A 17373-nucleotide genomic window follows, 5' to 3' on the forward strand; every position below is an offset into this window, starting at 1 on the left:
CTAGCATTACACTATTCACTTTAGTGCTACAAAATTATTTCTCATTGATTTTTACATTCTGAGTCTGTGATTCAATTTACTTCTGCAATTTGTGTTGCCGCGTCAATAAAAGAGAACTGCTTGAAGATGGAAGCATTAGAGACTGATAAATACATTAAGATCTAGTGAAAACTGCAGTTTTCCTATTGTTTTCCTCTATTGAAATATCATTTGTAGCTGCACTTTGTTATGTATTATTAATACAATTTTTGTTTGCTTCCATCTGCTCTCTTCTCCCCTTTTTTATTCAGAAACTGGAATATTAGCAATTGCTTGAGGGTGAGTAGCTAATTTTTCAGTAACAAGTTCTCTCACTATCAAGAACAAAAGCACCATCAACACAAATCTGTTATTTCATGTTAAATGAACTAGAAGGCCAGATTCTTCAAAGGCAGTGAGGGGAGTTACTGTGTGTTTTAATTTCAAGGAGTAAATGACACTCCCATTTGTTAAACCGTGAAAGCTAAAAACAGTAGCACATAGTTCTTTCTTCATTATCCAATTTATGCAATATAAATACAATTTGATGTATTTATGAAGTGCGTATTTTATTAAAAAATTTTATTACACATTTTATGATTAATCTACATATGTATTTGCAAATTACCTGGATTCAGTTCTAAGTCTAAAGTTGTAAGTTGGGATTTGCTTTAATACCTTTTTTTCACTCCAAAATGTTGCAAACTTCAATTTCATAGTTCTTGGTGTCTAAAGAAATCTTAAATGTGTTATCTTCCTGCGATTTAAACTCGTAATCTGGGAGATGGTGAATATGCACTGTAAATTTAACTTTTCCTGAGAAAAGTAGGTTTACCAGTCAAATGTAATAATCAATGTCTTCTACCTAGGATCATCGCTTTGGATTTTATTGTGCCCAATTGTCTCCAGGAATATGGTCACTAGACTTCATCTCATCGCATGTTTGAATTTGTCTGCATTCTACATTAGACCCCGTGGAGAATCAAACCTCAGCAAAGGTGGCCTGCCCATCCCTGAAGAGTTGCCTGCCATTGTCTAAACTCTTCTTACAAATGCTACCTTCAAGCCACTACCTTTCATAGTAAGCTGAGTTACTAATATTGATTTGACATGAAATGTAAACATGGAAAATTTTATATTAAAAATCATTTTGCAAAGAGTTTTAAGAAAAGATCATTGTACAGACATAAGAAAATTAACAAAAGAAGAATACAGATGACCAATAAATACAGTAAAATTTTAACTTCTCTATTCACCAATGAATGCTGATTTAAAACAATTAGCTCTGGGGCCGGCCAGGTGGCCCAGCAGTTAAGTGCGTACATTCTGCTTCGGCGGCCCAGGGTTCACCAGTTTGGATCCCGGGTGCAGACATGGCACCACTTGGCAAGCCATGCTGTGGTAGGCGTCCCACATATAAAGTAGAGGAGGATGGGCACGCATGTTAGCTCAGGGCCAGTCTTCCTCAGCAAAAAGAGGAGGATTGTCAGCAGATGTTAGCTCAGGGCTAATCTTCCTCAAAATAAGTAAATAAATAAATAAATAAAATAAAGAAATAAAATAAATAAATAAAACGATTAGCTCTTTTTGCTTATCCTTGTCAGAGATGAGAAGAAAGAAAAATATTTAGTATTGGTGAGGGAAAATGAAGCATGCATACACCTATGCCACTGATGAGATGTACGATGATGCAGTTTTTCTAAAGGTGGTTTGAGCACATGTGTTTTAAAATTTTGAGAGTTTTGCATACCCTTTCACTCTGAAATTCTACTTTTTGGAACTTAACTTCAAGAAATAATTATGAATGTGTGAAAAGATTTAGCTATATACGCTGTTTACCCAGACCCTGTGATGTCATTTATGAGAGTAAAAAATTTGGAAGGATCCTAAATGTCTAAAATGAGGAATTAGCTAATAAATTATGGTGCATTAGTACAATTGAAAGTTATTCAATTATTTAAATAATATATAGTATTTATGATATTGAAAGAAACTTAGAATATATTGTTGATTGAATAAAACATATCACACATACACACGTACAAACATACACACTCACAAGTGACCAAACTGTGTATAATCTATTTGGTGTTTAAATAATCATGTTATATAATTTCTTCAGTAATTTTGAAGATTTTCCAAAGGATTAGAATTATTGTTTAGAATAATTTTTTTCTGATTAAAAAAGTAACTCATGTTCATTGTAGAGCGATTTAAAAAGCCTTTAAACAAGACAAACAAAACCCACTGTACATCTGTACATCCACATGTAGCTATGTGGAGGAAAGAGTAGACTGGAAAGAAGTATTTCAAATATTAACAGAGGTTATTTTTTAGCTATGTTATCAGCTGTTATTTTCTTGCATTTTTTTAACTTGTATTTTAAAATATTTCTACAAATAACATGGATAACCTTTTTGGTAGTTAAAAAATATGATTGAGAATTTCCTTTTAGTTATCTTATATAGAAACCAAGTGGAAAGAAGCCCTTGTAAATTTTATGGAAGACAAGATGGAATAATTAGAAACAACCACAATAGAGGAAAAAATACTGATTTACCTGTCAAAAAACCTGGATTAGAATCTTAGCTTTCTGAGTTACTAGCTGGGGGACCCTAGGCAACTCACTTAAGTTCTCTGAACTTCTGTTTCCTCTAAATATACTTATATCCTCCAAAGCAGCAATGGTCAAATGAGAAAAGAAAATGCCTGCCTAGCTGCATCTGAATATTGAGATGTGATGACATCTGAGAGGGCTGCAAATGGGCTTAAATATCACTGATCCTTTGTTCCTCCTCCAGTTCACTGTTTCGTTCACTCTCCAGCATCACGCACGCTTAAAAACCAGTGCGACTTTTACTTTGTGCCATTTGCTCCAAAGGATTATCTGTCGTTAAAATGAAATACACCTTTCCAGAAGAGAGCAGAGAAATAACTAATACAGCAATGTTCATAACACTTTTATCCCCAATAATTAGTAAAACGTCATCCTTATTGTTGTGGCGTTTGCATGAACTCTGGGCATACAGGGCCCCTGTTGTATTTTGCTTACTACTGCATGCTCTGTGTCTGCACAGAGTAGGTTCATATTGTCAAACAAACACATACAACACACCCAAATGAGAGTTTCAAAATCTGAGCACTGCATTTTTACCGAACATTTATTCACCTCCATTGCGACAAAAATGAAACAAGTAACTAAAAGATGATTATATAACACTTTGCTAATTATTTAGCTGCTAAAGAAAAATTGTGTAATACTAGAAAAGAACAGTTGCTACTGTCTTATTTTAGAAGCTGGTTACCCATCACAGTGGGTAACCAGGAAACTAGCTCCTCTCTTTGTCAAAGCCCCTAACCACTCTGCGTCCCCCACCCTCCATGTCAAAGTTGCAGAGCTTGGAGCTGGCTCCCGGCTTGTGCCCCTTGAGCAGTTGCTGGCTGGTGAAGAGGGTCAAGCACGGGACGTTGGGCTACACACATCACACTTTTTCTAAGGTGACTTGACAAGGAGGTTAAAAAAAAAAAAAAGATGTTTTTATCACAGCACTTTTCAGTCCCCAGCCCACTATGTAATCAGCATGAGTGAAGGCTGGTTGGGGTTCATGCTCATTCTCGGTTTGACATACTTACAGAAGAGGAAAGCTTAGGCTCTCACTACCTCAGTTTGCTCCTCTTCAAAGTGGGACTATTCATAATATATAAATCATAGTGTTGTTATGAAGGTGAAATGAGTTACTATACGGAGAGCACTTTAAACAGTGAAGACACCGGGCTAGCTCTCAAATACGAAGCCCTACTTCTATTACTATATCTCTGCTTCTCCTGGAAATGAACGCGTCATGAGGCCTCATCTTAGGTGAGACAGAGCACGTGGAAGTCTCTACAAACTAAGCGGTAAAGTAAGAAAATGGTTCAGATTATTAAAGCCATGAAGATATTTGACAAAACTCTCCAACAAGTTCCTTAATTCTTTACTTGGTAGGCACAGACATAGCTATAAATGTTAAGAAGGCATAGTTTTACAGTTGAAGGAAGCCTTACAGGGTGTCTGGTATGGTCACTCAGTTTATTCTCTCATCAGAGATGTAGGATGTATTCCTAAATTTTACTCAGCTGGATGCAGGGTTGAACCTATTTCTCTTGCTGCATGAAAAAAATGTATCTATTTTTTCTTAATGGACTAGAATAGACTACCTTTATATAGAAACAAAGAAACCCCCACAAAACCCAAAAAACCCTGCTGTACTCTTAAGTCTTGAGGCATTAAAAGAGACACATTTCTTGCAGTACTGTATTTTACAAATTACCTTATGTATTAGACCATATAATATACATACACACGTATAAATGCAGACCTGCCCCCTCCTAATTATTAGCCAATATGCTTCAAGATCTGGGAGTTACAAATACATTTTTATAGAAAAACTCAAGACTCCCACATGTAACTGCTTTTCCAGTAGTGTTTTGTAGAAGAATGACAAGAATGATAATGAGGCCTGCTAGTCTGATATCTAAGGCATAAGCTGGCAGCTCGGCAGTTGTTTTGTCCCTAGGTTCTGGGAAGTGCTGATGGAAGATCTTATTTTCTGCTGCAATATAAAGGGAACACTTGATCAAAGCAAGTGACTGCCATTCATTCTGAAAATAACATATAGAGTTAAATGGACCCAGTGCTGAGGTATGTACCTCTCAATGCTCTAGAATCGAGCATTATTGTCAGTAGATAGAACATTACTCTACGCTGATAGTATGGGATGGTGTCACCAATTGTACTTTCGACAATTAGAGAATGTGGTGCTCTTCACGTTTGGCCAAAATTCATATAATGTTGTTTTTGTTTTTGCCTAGATTATCTTTACTTGCACCATTACCTTGATTAATGCACAAGCAGATAATAAGACATAAACATTGAAATAACTGCAAAATAACTATCCAGGGGAAAATAGCTAAATGAAAATAGAGTGGAATAAAACAGGGCATTTCGTAATGAAATAGACAAGGAGCACATTTTAAACATGCATTTTCTTCTAAACATTATCACAAATTTGATAATTATATTCATTTTATTTAAAGTTAACTAAGATTAACTTATACCGAGAGAAAAAATATATCCTCTGTACTATAGTATAAAAGCTATAAACTCTAATTAGATAGTGGAAATTCAATAGAAATTATTATAGCTATAAAGAATTAGGATGCAATAAATAGTATAGATTTTAGAAATTTATTGTCTAAGGTAGATAGTGCATACATTATTAAGCTCTGCGGAAGTCATCTGGAGAAATATTTATTCAGAAGTGAACTAAATAAGAGTGCTGAAGATTATGAAGGTCACCATAAAGACATTAAACCATGGAGAGGGAAGGGAGAGATGCTTAAAACAGACTCAGTGGAATGCTTAGTGCCAGAAATCCACAAAGAACAGAATATGTGTTTGTGAAGGTACATTGCATAAAAAATACTTTTTGAGTAGTTATATAAATGGCTTCATTATTCAAAAGCAACAGGAAACAAATTTTATATAATATGATCAGAAAAAGAAAACTGCACTTTGTGCAAAGCTTGATGTGAATTCATTTTCTTTGTTATGGCTTCACTAGCCCCAGCCTCTCACCTCTAATCATAACAGAGTCCTTCTGTTTTAATTATGTTTCTAGTTCTAAAGATGAGTTAACCACTTACACAGGGAATTTGACTTTCATTGATCAAGAAAAAAAAAAGTCTATGTTCTGATTAACCATTTAACTGACCACCATCTTAGCTTCTTAAGATGATTCTCTTACAGGCCTCGGAGTGAAGCATCCAATGTATAAAAAGAATGCAAGAGGACCTCCTCAAACACTATAAAACAATTGCAAATAGTGTTATAAATTAGTTCTTCTTTAAATGCACAGTAGAGAGCCTGAGAACTGAAGTGGGAGAGGACTTTCACTCCACTGAAGGAAATTGTACATTTAGACACCAAATGGTGAAGAAAATTACCAGAATGAGCAGGACAATTTAACCCAAAACTTGACTGTGCATCATATCCTCTGGTCCAGCTGAGAAAATCAATGCCCCAGCTTACTCTTGCAATTTTAATTTAAGTCCGATGAAATCACAGAAGAGCAAACATGAGATTAGATCTGAAAATAAGTAATTTACTTTGGCAATAAAATAACAACAGAACTATTGAAAATACAGCATCTTTTTCACTTATATACTGAGCATATGTTTTTAACATGTTCTGCAATACATGTTCACTGTAGATACTCATGTTATAGCCTTTACAAAAAGTAATTGAAAAATTAAACCTTTCTTTGGTCTAAATACCAGAGTTCCGGGCAGGGGCTACTGAATCTCACACTGTGTTTTGTGACATTTTTTCCTATTTTGAGGCTGTGGGAAAGCAGATTTGCTACTCAATATCATTGTCTTTCTTAGTTTTTAAGATATTGAACTAAGAGCAACAATGGATAGGTATGAAAGAGCTTGCTATTGGATAGTCATTCCTCAGAACTGTAAATTTTGGTGTGAGCTTGAATTAGCTCTATGGATTTAACCAACATCTATTCTCAATGTCTATTCTCTAATATAAGATTTGCTGGGCACTGTTTCAAATTTCCAAGTTCCTAGTGTTCAGTGAGAAAACGTAACTTCCTATGATCAGTAATATGGAGTATTTCTTAATGTAATGAAAGTAACTCACTCACTTTTAAAAGGAAAAGGGCAGGGAAATAGTTTAAAAACAGGGAAGGAATGACCCAATAGTTTAAAAACAGGGAAGGAATGACCCAGCCCCATGGCATAGTGGTTAAGTTTGTGTGCTCAGCTTTGGTGGCCCAGAGTTCACAGTTTCCAATCCCAGATTCGGACCTACACACTGCTCGTTAAGCCATGCTGTGGCAGCATCTCACATACAAAATAGAGGAAGACTGGCACAGATATTAGCTCAGGGACAATTTTCCTCAAGCAAAAAAAGGAAGATTGGCAACAAATTTTAGCTCAGGGCCAATCTTCCTCACCAAAAAGACAAAACAAAAACAGGGAGGGAAAATCCAAGGATAGCAACATGTTCCTTGAAGGAATTACTTAATATGTAAAAATAAAACTAAGCAAAGGCTACGGAAATCTTAAGTCCACAGTATGTACACACACACACACACACACACTGAGAGAGAGTGATACCTCATTTAAGACTACACTAAAATTCTATGAGCTGAAATTCAATGTTGACAAGAAAAAAACGAAAGGTGTTTGACTCTACTGGACCTTACCTTCACTGGAGCTTAGTTTATTCGATGTAATAAATTCACATTTTTCTATGTTAAATTGGTTGATACAATAGGAGCTTATAAAAAAGAATATAGACTAAAGAGTAAGTTGCATAATGAGATTTAATCTATGTAAAATATGTCCCAGAAGAAATGTCCTTTACTTTGATAATATCCCTTGAAACAGGATCCCCTGCTGGAAGCCGCAATAAAATGAGAGCTTGGGGAAGAAACTCCTCTGGCAAACAAGCTTGCTTTTTAAAACAAAGGTTCACCAAGCCCACCAAGCCCATGATCCTGGGGTGGGCTTAATTAATGCCAATGTAATCTCAAAGGTTCCCTGGGGCTTAAAGGGGAAATAAATCTCAATGGGTTCTCCATGTCTTCCTTTCTGAGATATTCAGATTGGAGACACACACACACACTCACACACACATATATACCGCACAGATGTGCAAATGTGTTCATATGCATACACACCACACATATGCACACACACAGTAGGTATCTCTTTCATTATGAAATGCTCTTTTTAAAATTTTATTTATTCCAGAGTAGGTTCATACATCACTTTACTGTCATTTTTAAAATGGCCCCAGAATGTCAACAGTTATATTGCAATCTTATAATCAGAATGATTTAGCATGTTTCTCTAAGTGGACATGGTAACATTTCTATCTTGCTTCTGGATTCTGTCATTGACTAATATTTATATTGAATCCACAGCGCTGCTCTGTCAAGCTCAAGACATACCTGAGTAGAATCTCCAGTTATTTTTCATTAAAATTTTACTGCTCATTAAATAGTCCCTCATTGAATTGAAAGGGTTTTTTTCAATCCAAATTCGATTTCATTTTACTCAGAGTCAGTGAGATTCTGAACCTGATTACATATCCTTCTACCAGAAACAAATGACTACAAATGCCAATAAAATGTTTTAATTTTCTTTTATATTGGTTATGAGTACAAAGCCTTACCAAAGCAAGTTCACAGATCATAGAAAACCATGTTGCCCCCGAAAAATGAATGAAGAAGCTAGAGATCAGCCTTCATTAATACCTAAATATATAGTTAATGCTGATTCCCTGGTTTAGAAGGTACAATGCCACCCTACAAATAGCATGTATGACTTTCAAGGTGAAACACACACATGTTCAGAATCATTAAGCTGCTGTACACCCAAGGAAACAATCATACTCACTCTTGGTCCACACACTGAAAAATGATCATCTTTACAAAAATGCTCTTCCAGTTGTTCTTTTCCTACCTTTCCGCTTATATCAGCCACATCATTTGGAGCTCTGAGTCACTTTAGAAGTTTTGTTATGCAGACTTAGATTTTCGAAAGATCTCAGAAATTTACAAGTGGTCTTAACAAATATGGTGTGACTGCCATGTGGTTCTATGTTGCCTTTGTAGATTCTAAGACACTCTAACATTACTTAATTAGCTAAAATTTTTCCTCTCTGGAGAAATGGAAACTCAATGAAATGTCAACAATGCTGTCAGTCTGCTTCAGGCTAAACTCATTACACAAAAACTAAAGGTAAAAATAGTCCAAGGCAGAATTCTTTGTCATAATTCTGAGGCCCATACCTTATGCCAATGAAATCCATATGTGATTCTATGAAAATGCTAAATTGGGAAGAATAGCTAATAAATTATCTCAACAGAGGTAATAATCGATCAGTCCTTACATAGAAATTTATCTAATTAGCCAAATAACATATCAAGTTCTGTCGGGGAGTATCTGAATGCTACATTTATTGTTTGATGAACCTTTACTTTTCAGTTCTAGTAAGCCCAAAACATGCTCTGTGCTGCTTTTTTTTTTTTACTCCTAAAATGATTTTTTTTCCCCAAGAAAGGAAAAAAAATTGTTTTTTTAAGCCAAGTGTAGCCAAGAACAGAAAGAAAATGCCTCACTTTGTCTGAATTATCATGGACAGTTTGGGACCCATGGACTCATTACTAATGATAATAAAATTTGGCATTTCCTGTTGTCTGAGGGTTTATAAAGGCTAAATTTCTTGATTTATTTAAATAGATGATAGGAAAGAGCAAACTACAAAAACAAGTGCTATATACTGAAGGCATGTGAATCACTTCCTTCCCCAGGATAATGCAAATGAGAAGCACGGAAAGCTTTGTCTGCACCTGGGATCTTTAATGAGGATAAAGAAAAATCAGACGGAGATTCTCCTGGGGAAAGAGAAGATCGTTATTTGAATAACCTGCAGTGAATTCTAATCAATGCAACGTGACTTTGAAAATGAATGTGGTCTTTCAACCCGCTGTACTTGAACTGTAATATTAATCATAACTTCATGGTACAGTAAAGCTTACGACAAACGCTTATTCAGTGGACTCAGAAAAAGAGTGGCTTGGATGTGCAAAGGAAATATGGAACTATGAAATACAAAGGCTCTTCTCTTTCCTCCTTACTAGCCCATTTATTGTCTAGTGTATTCTGTTTTCTTTCTTTGATTATCTCAACAGAGGTTGGTGCAAATTGCGTGTCATAACTGTAATTATTTTCTTTTTTTCAAAGGCGATATTTTACACAAAACTTATTTCCTGACACAGTTTTAAGAGTGTTATTTAACATTAAATTATACCGGAAACTGGTGTGCCAGCCAATCTGTGAAGGAGGCATTAAACAGCACAGTAAACCTCTGCGACGCAGGAGGGAATTTTAACCCTTCCCTGATAGAGCCCTGCATTCTTTACAAATTCATCCTTGTTTGGAAGAGGGTTGAGCAGATACATAGCAGATTTCCTGGAATGCTAGGTAGAAAAGTGATGCTGACTTAAATAATAATTTTCAAAAAATCAGCTAACTAGTGTTTTCTACCTAAAAGAAAATGTAATTATTTTTTCACAAGTTGACATTAAAAGGCTTATATCATAGGAATATAATGTGTTAAAACTAAATGCTCAAGAATTATATGAGGAAAGAAGAAGATGACAAAATAAAATAATTTAAATCATCTTTTGTCAAAAAGTAATTTCAGGGAAAGAAGAGGCCTGGCATATTTGCATTGGCCTACTAGAAATAGTGTTTAGTTATCAGAGCTGTCATCTTGGTTATTTCTGTTGCTATAAAGCCCTGCAGTGAACTGCAAAGCATGCAACTCACATGTGCTGTCCAGCATGTGCCGTTACTTTGCGACGAAGCCTTGTTCATGAGGCAAAACAGAAGTTAATTCTTCGAATGTACATTTTCATAGGAAAGCAGTTTGCAGATTCCAGGTATGAAGTAAAAGGGAATGTTAGATGGTCCTCACAAGTCTGAGGACATCTAAACTCGACGGATGCACTCCAAACTTACTCATGTTTTGCAGAATTTAAGAACCAGAAGGTATCATGAGACATCATCCATTTTATCTCCTGCTTCAGTGTCGCAACCCAAATCATCATGGTCTCTGGGATATACATAAACACACATACAGATGGAAAATAAATTGGATATAAATAGAATGTGTGTACATCTATGTGTGCATGTATATGGAGAAAATATGGACTATAATATGGAAGGTGTATATATATATATGTATGGAACATACAAACACATAACTATACATATAGGTATAATGTAGATGAAAAGATCACTAAAACTGAAGTCATGCTCAGTCACATCATGGCCCTCATATATGGTCCTTAATAAGTTTTTTTAAGTGTCATGTTAATGATTTTTTACTGAAAGTTTCATTTCTAGCCAAAATAATTATTTGTAAATAATTATAACTTGTTTTGTGTATGATTTTAAAATTCTAACCTTAATGCTAATGAATTCCAACATTTTTTGGCTCTTCCAGTGTGCTGAGAATTTAGACACTGTATGGGATAGACACTATTTTTATATCCATTTTAGAGATGAGAGTCCAAGGTCTTAGAGATGTTGAGTTACTTTCTCAATTTAATTCAAGCTGTAAGTGGCAGCTTACAGCTTGTAAGCCAAAAATGAAACTATACTTCTAATATTACCATTTCGTGCTTTTTTAAAACAACTTTGTATGCCACAAAATTTGTGCATTTTAAGTGTGCAAGTCAATGATTATTAGTAAACTTACTGAGTTGTGCAACCATCACTGTAGTCTACTTTTAATACATGTTCATCTCCCCAGTAAGATCCCTCATACCCAACTACAGTTAACCTTTGTTCCTACCCTCAGCCCTGGGCAACAACTAATCTATTTCCATCTCTATAGGTTTGTCTTTTCTGGACCCTTCATACAAATGGAATCATATAATATGAGGTCTTTGTGTTGGGCTTCTTTCACTTAGCATAAATTGAGGTTCATTTATGTTGTTACCTCATGCTTTTTACAACGCGTTTGTCTACTCTTCCCTCTGCTCACTGCTTCTGCTCTATTTTGAGCTGTTTCTATTTTGATCTCAACTTAGGATGGGAAGCAGAGATTCACTGCAGCAAAGGGAAAGAAGAGTATGATTGAGAGGAAGAAGATCTGGGTTTGGGGCCTATGACCAAAGTTATTCAATCTCTCAACCACTTCACCTGTGAAGTTTTGCTTACTGAGAAGACTAAATGAGATGAGGCCCATAATAGTGCTTGTAAAACCATGTGAAATGATAATTTATTATTATTGTGTTTATTACAGTGTTATAAGGCAAATGACTCAAATTTTCAAGATAGAATAATCTCTCTATACTCAAGGAATTCTGGATTTAGGGTGAGAAAGTTTGATTAGCATAGTTTCAACAGTGATAAGGAAATTTAGGATTCTTCAGTTCAGGTCACCAATTCCTGGTTATAAAGTTGATCTAAACTCAAGTTCAAATTTGTATACCACAAGTGGTAGGCTTTAATTATGCAAAACTTATAACCATTCCCAAATTCTATTCAAGGTAGTCCGTAATAGTGGCCACTAGCCCCAAATTGTGGAAGTTGCATAAGAATAAACCATGGTGTCCTTTAAAAATGCAGATTCCGGCATTTACTAGAATTGGAGCTTTAAAATTTTCATTTTTAACAATTCTGAAGATGATCCATTTATATCATAAAATTTCAGAGGCAAACTTGAGTGAAAACAGTTCTTAGATACGTCACCCAGAGCACGGTCAACATTAGAGCATTCTTGAAGCACAGCACAAATTCTCATCGTGCGGAGGTTGCTGTTGGCCTCCGATGTCCATTCTCCCCTTCTCCTTTTTACTACTGTCACCTCAGATCCCTGAATGTTAGCTGAGCATAAGGTTGCCAAGCCTCCCTTCCTACTGGGTGTGGTCATGTGAGTACTTTCTAGTGAATGAGATGTGAACAGAAGTGACCTATGCTATTTCTGGGCTATGTCCTTAAAGCAAAGGGGTTTGCTTTCCATTTCTCTCTTCCTCCTTCCCACTAACCAGACTATGGACAGGGCAGTGGTGAGCCATCTGTGACCACATGGATAAGGGAATGACAAAGCAACAGGATAGAAGGAATTCAGGTGTTGAATAATCTCCTGGACTTCCTACCATCTCAGATTCTTAAGTTAGAGAAAGAAAATTTAATTTTCTTTAAATTATTATTATTTTGTTTTCTGCTAAATAACTAAACCAATATCTCAACCAATGCATTTATTAAAAGGCATTCAATGTTCAGAAAACTCAGGCAAATAGCTTCTGAATGTCTCAATTCCTAAGGCTATTTCTTTTCTGGACACGTTCGCTGCACATAGTCTGAGTAAGACCTGGATCTTTCTGCTATTCTGTGCAATAAGGTGTTAAATTTGAAGATCTTGCAATCCAGTCAGAGTAAGCTCATACAAAATCTTGTGGAGGAGGTGGAATAGAGAATCTAGTTTGTATGGCAGAGGTTTACATTTCATCTTATGTTTTGTGGCTGGGTAACTGTGAGATCACTGGTGTGAATGAATTGAGGCTAGGTGATTGGTCTTAGTCATCTTTGTTTCTCCAGAGAACTTGGCACATAGTAAGTACTCAAAACTACCTGTTGATTTATTCTTAGAAAGAGACTCCTACATAGCATGAGTGTTGATATAATGAAATTTGCAGGCTTATCTGTACGTACTGCACACCAAAGCTGGGTCTATTTCCTTAAAAGGGAGACATGAGAGTGTGTAATATTAGGCAGGTGGAATTAGTAATTGCTGAGTTCCTTTCAGCTTTAACACATCATGGCTCTTTCTCCCTATCCCACAAATCTTTGCTGATTCTCTACTATCTCAAGAAAAAGTACACATATAAAGATTAAACACCCTCCATAAATGCCCCCCAGGTCACTCTCTTTCTGACTTTCTCTCTCTCTACATTTGCTCTGAATTCTCCCTGTATTTTCCTGATCTTACATTCTGCTCCACCTGTTCCCTTTGCTTAGGGACGTATCTACCTATCAAATTCCCATCCACTCTGCATGAGTGAATGCCCTTCAGTGTTACGTGGATACACAGATTCCCTGATGGCAGGGGAGGTAAACAGCCCTGACAGCTCCTGGACGTCATTCTAATAGATTTTGAATGATGATCTCTCACTGAAGGGACTCCATACGGCACAACTCCAAGTCGGAAACCAGAGCATTGAAGATGCCTACTGATCAAGAAAGAATAATCCTCATATTGTAGGCCCCTGATGTCTGCTCCAGGTCGACTAAGATCAGAGCTGATTCCCAGGCATAACCCTTTCCTGAGGGTTGCTTCTATTTAAGGAGTCCTATGGGAGCACTATCACCAAAATGCCTTCTAAATTCTTCTCCTCATCTAGGTACCAACCACACCTCCCCAACCACCAGTATCTTAGCCTGAGTCATCATTAGCACCAAGTTGAACTTATCTGAGATACTGCAACAGCCTCTTTAGTAGTCTCTCTTCCATTCTAACCTCCCTACCCCAGTTACTTCTACGCAAAAGAATCAGATAGATTTGGAATCCACCACTGGGTTCCCATTGCACTGATCATGAATCTAATGACAACATTAACGATCTATCTTATGCTAGCCACCTCCCCTGTCCACTCTACTTCACGCATCTGTCCCTCAACACAGCAAGCTCTCCCTATTTCATAGCCTTTGCACGTGCAGTATCTTCTGCTGAGAACACATTGCCCTTTCAGCTTTGCCTGACTGATCACTTCTCATCAAACAAGTCTCAACTCAAAAGTCACCTCACAGAGAAAACATCCCTAGCCCCCACCAGCTAACAGTCCTCTATCACACCTTATCAGACCATTTCCTTCTGAACACTTAACACTATTTGAAATTAATTTATTTTATTTGAACAGACCATCCAATGTCAATAAATTGCTGTTAAATGAATGAGTTTAACTTAGCAGTTAAGAACTCAAGCTCTGGAGCCAGTCTTCCCGAGAAAGTCTTGACTCTGACATTTGACATCTATGTGTCTGTGAGCAAGTAACTTATCCCTTTTGTGACACAGTTTCTTCATCTGTAAAATGGAGATACTAATAGCAGCTACTTTATAGGGTTGTTGTCAAGATTAGATAAATTAATACAGACAATAGAGAGGAAAAATGCTTATGTGAAACATCGTGTGATTCAGAAAAATCATTTCACAATTTAATTACACAAATTTCTGGGACTAAAGCGGAAAAGAGTTTCAGTAACTATATAGTTTTATCAAATACTTAAGCTTTTAAGTGGAACCAGGCAGTGAGTGATCATTACGTGCCAAATTTTTAGGCCCCTGAATTGTTGAGGTAAGCTCCTGTTCAGGATTCTAACTTTTTCTTCATTAATTCATTCATTTCAGAAAATTTTACTGAATTATTATATGTAATGATCTGTGCTGGGTTCTAAAATGGATGAATTGCCCATAGAGTTGAGATCAGATGTAAACAAGCATTTACAGTACCATAAAAATCAAAAGCTGTATATCCAGAATCATGGGAACGAAGAGAAGGGAGCATGGAGAAGGAAGCACCTACCCCAACTCTCTTGGTGGTGGGAATGGGTGGCCAGGAAATGTCTGTGTTCCTTGCAAGACAGGCCTTGGACTGCTTGATATTTTGTGAGTACCTGTGAACTCCCTATTGTGGGCAAGAACACCATGCAGGGAACATGTAATCACTTCATGAGTGCATAACCGGGAAAGAACGCAGACTAGTTTGCTCTACCCAGCAGCATGTGAATAAATATGCCACACATATGTATTTACATGTATGCAGAATTAAAGGCTTGCTCCAGAGACGGGAGGGGAAAAGTGTTGAAATCAGATGGTATATCAAGCATTTCCTCAGGGATGTTGTCTGTCAGTCTGTTTGTGCTGGCTGGTAGAAAATCACATGTGGCTTTCAGATGTAGAGAAGGAAAAGTGTTTGCGTATAAAAATGGGAACTTTCTTAGTATAAAGCTTAATGTAAGCCACTTGAACAATCATACGATATTTCTGGGCAAGTTTTTGGGCACAAGTTTCTGGAAAAGCTTCTGAAGACCTCTTGGTTTTCCCTTTTCTTCTGTGACCCTGGTCCTCTTTCAGGGACTGGGTTTGTTCCAGCTGAGACATCTACCCCCCTTCATTTCACATTTATTTTCATCCAGTTTTCCCTTTAATCAATGCCAAATCTTATTGCAGGAAACGTAGAATGGGAAACAAAGTACTGGTAAGATTCATTGCATGAATACAAAGATCTGAAGTTAAGTTTTGAAGTGGTGGGGGAAAATCTGGGAAAAGGGCACTAAAGAAGTGTAAGGAGAGAAATAGATTAGTTGTTTATCCAAATCTGTCCTAACCAAAAAGTAAACAAAGCTTCTGAAGAGGAAACGATACAGCATTTTTAGCCAAGTGTATTAGTTTTGTAGTCAACTAGACCCAGATCTGAAGGCTGCCCCTGCTACTTACTAATTATCTTACTTCAGTGGCAGAGCTTGTTAGGGCTCCTCAATACTCATCTTCTGTTCCCAGACACATAGCTAGATTTCATTCTCCAGGCTCCTTTGTGCTAGGTGTGGTCACATTATTGAATTCTGGTCAACAAGAAATGACCCCTTTCACCCTGATCCAGTGCCAAACTGTACTACCACGTCACATGAGATAAAAATTAAGTTTTCTGGGGTTAGGCAGCAGAAATTTTTAGGTTGTTATAGCAGCTAGCCTACTCTTATACATTTTAAGATTCCTAAACTCTGCTTTAGTTGCTTCTGTAAAGTGGGGCTAACATACCTACCTTATGAGGTTGTTACAAGGACTCGCAGGAGGTTTCTTTATCTTGTCTTCCAGCTAATTTCCTCTTCTTTCATGTACTTATAGCTTTCCTTATTACAGTAAAAAACATTTTTTCTAGTCCTTTTTCCCTGATGCCCACTCTACTTGCTAGTTAGAGAAAAATTGTAGTAAGAGTGAAGTAGCCCAAGAACTGTGACTCTAAGCAAACCATTTCTAGGAAGGAGTGACAAACACCTGTAAGTCCTTAATTCAGTATAAGATATAAGCTGGAGCCCTGTGGGGCCTCTGAGCGTAGTCACATAAACCAAAAATACAAAGAGGACTCTAAAAGCTTTGAAAGTGGATAGAGATCATTATTAATTTCTCAAAGGGCATGCCACAGGGATTTTACATGACAGTGTTGCGCATTTTCTCAGAAATACTTTCTAGACATCAGACTCTCTCCTCAGTTTCACACTCATGACAACCACTAAAAAATCCCCTTCATGCTCTCGTCTGCTTAGTTTCTCTTCCATCAACGTCATCATTGTATTCACTCTCTCCTCCTCCTCATTGCCGTCTCGCTGCTGGAGGAAAGTGATGGAATTTCTGGCCCTACCCTGTGGCCAAACCAGACTACACACCTGCAGAAGCCCCATGTCCTGTCTTTTTCGTGGAGGAAGAGACACAGCCCCTGAGAAGTGTGGTTCTAATTTCCTCCAACAAATTATCTTGTAAACCATTCTCATAAAACATTTTCAGTAAATAAAATTCTCCACCTTGTCATATAGTTTGATTTAATGATTCACATGACTTGAGAAGGGAAAAATCAGAGGAATATTCAAATCTTCATTCTGACAATAAGCAGTTATGAACAGGTCTCCACAGTCAAAGCAAAGCCAAGAATTCACTACAAGGGAAAGAAGGATGAATGAGCTGTGCTGAGAGAGCTGGGTGAATAATGCTAATCCCTGGCCTCT

This window comes from Equus caballus, chromosome 9 (assembly GCF_041296265.1).
Source record: "Equus caballus isolate H_3958 breed thoroughbred chromosome 9, TB-T2T, whole genome shotgun sequence".
Classification (NCBI taxonomy): Eukaryota; Metazoa; Chordata; class Mammalia; order Perissodactyla; family Equidae; genus Equus; species Equus caballus.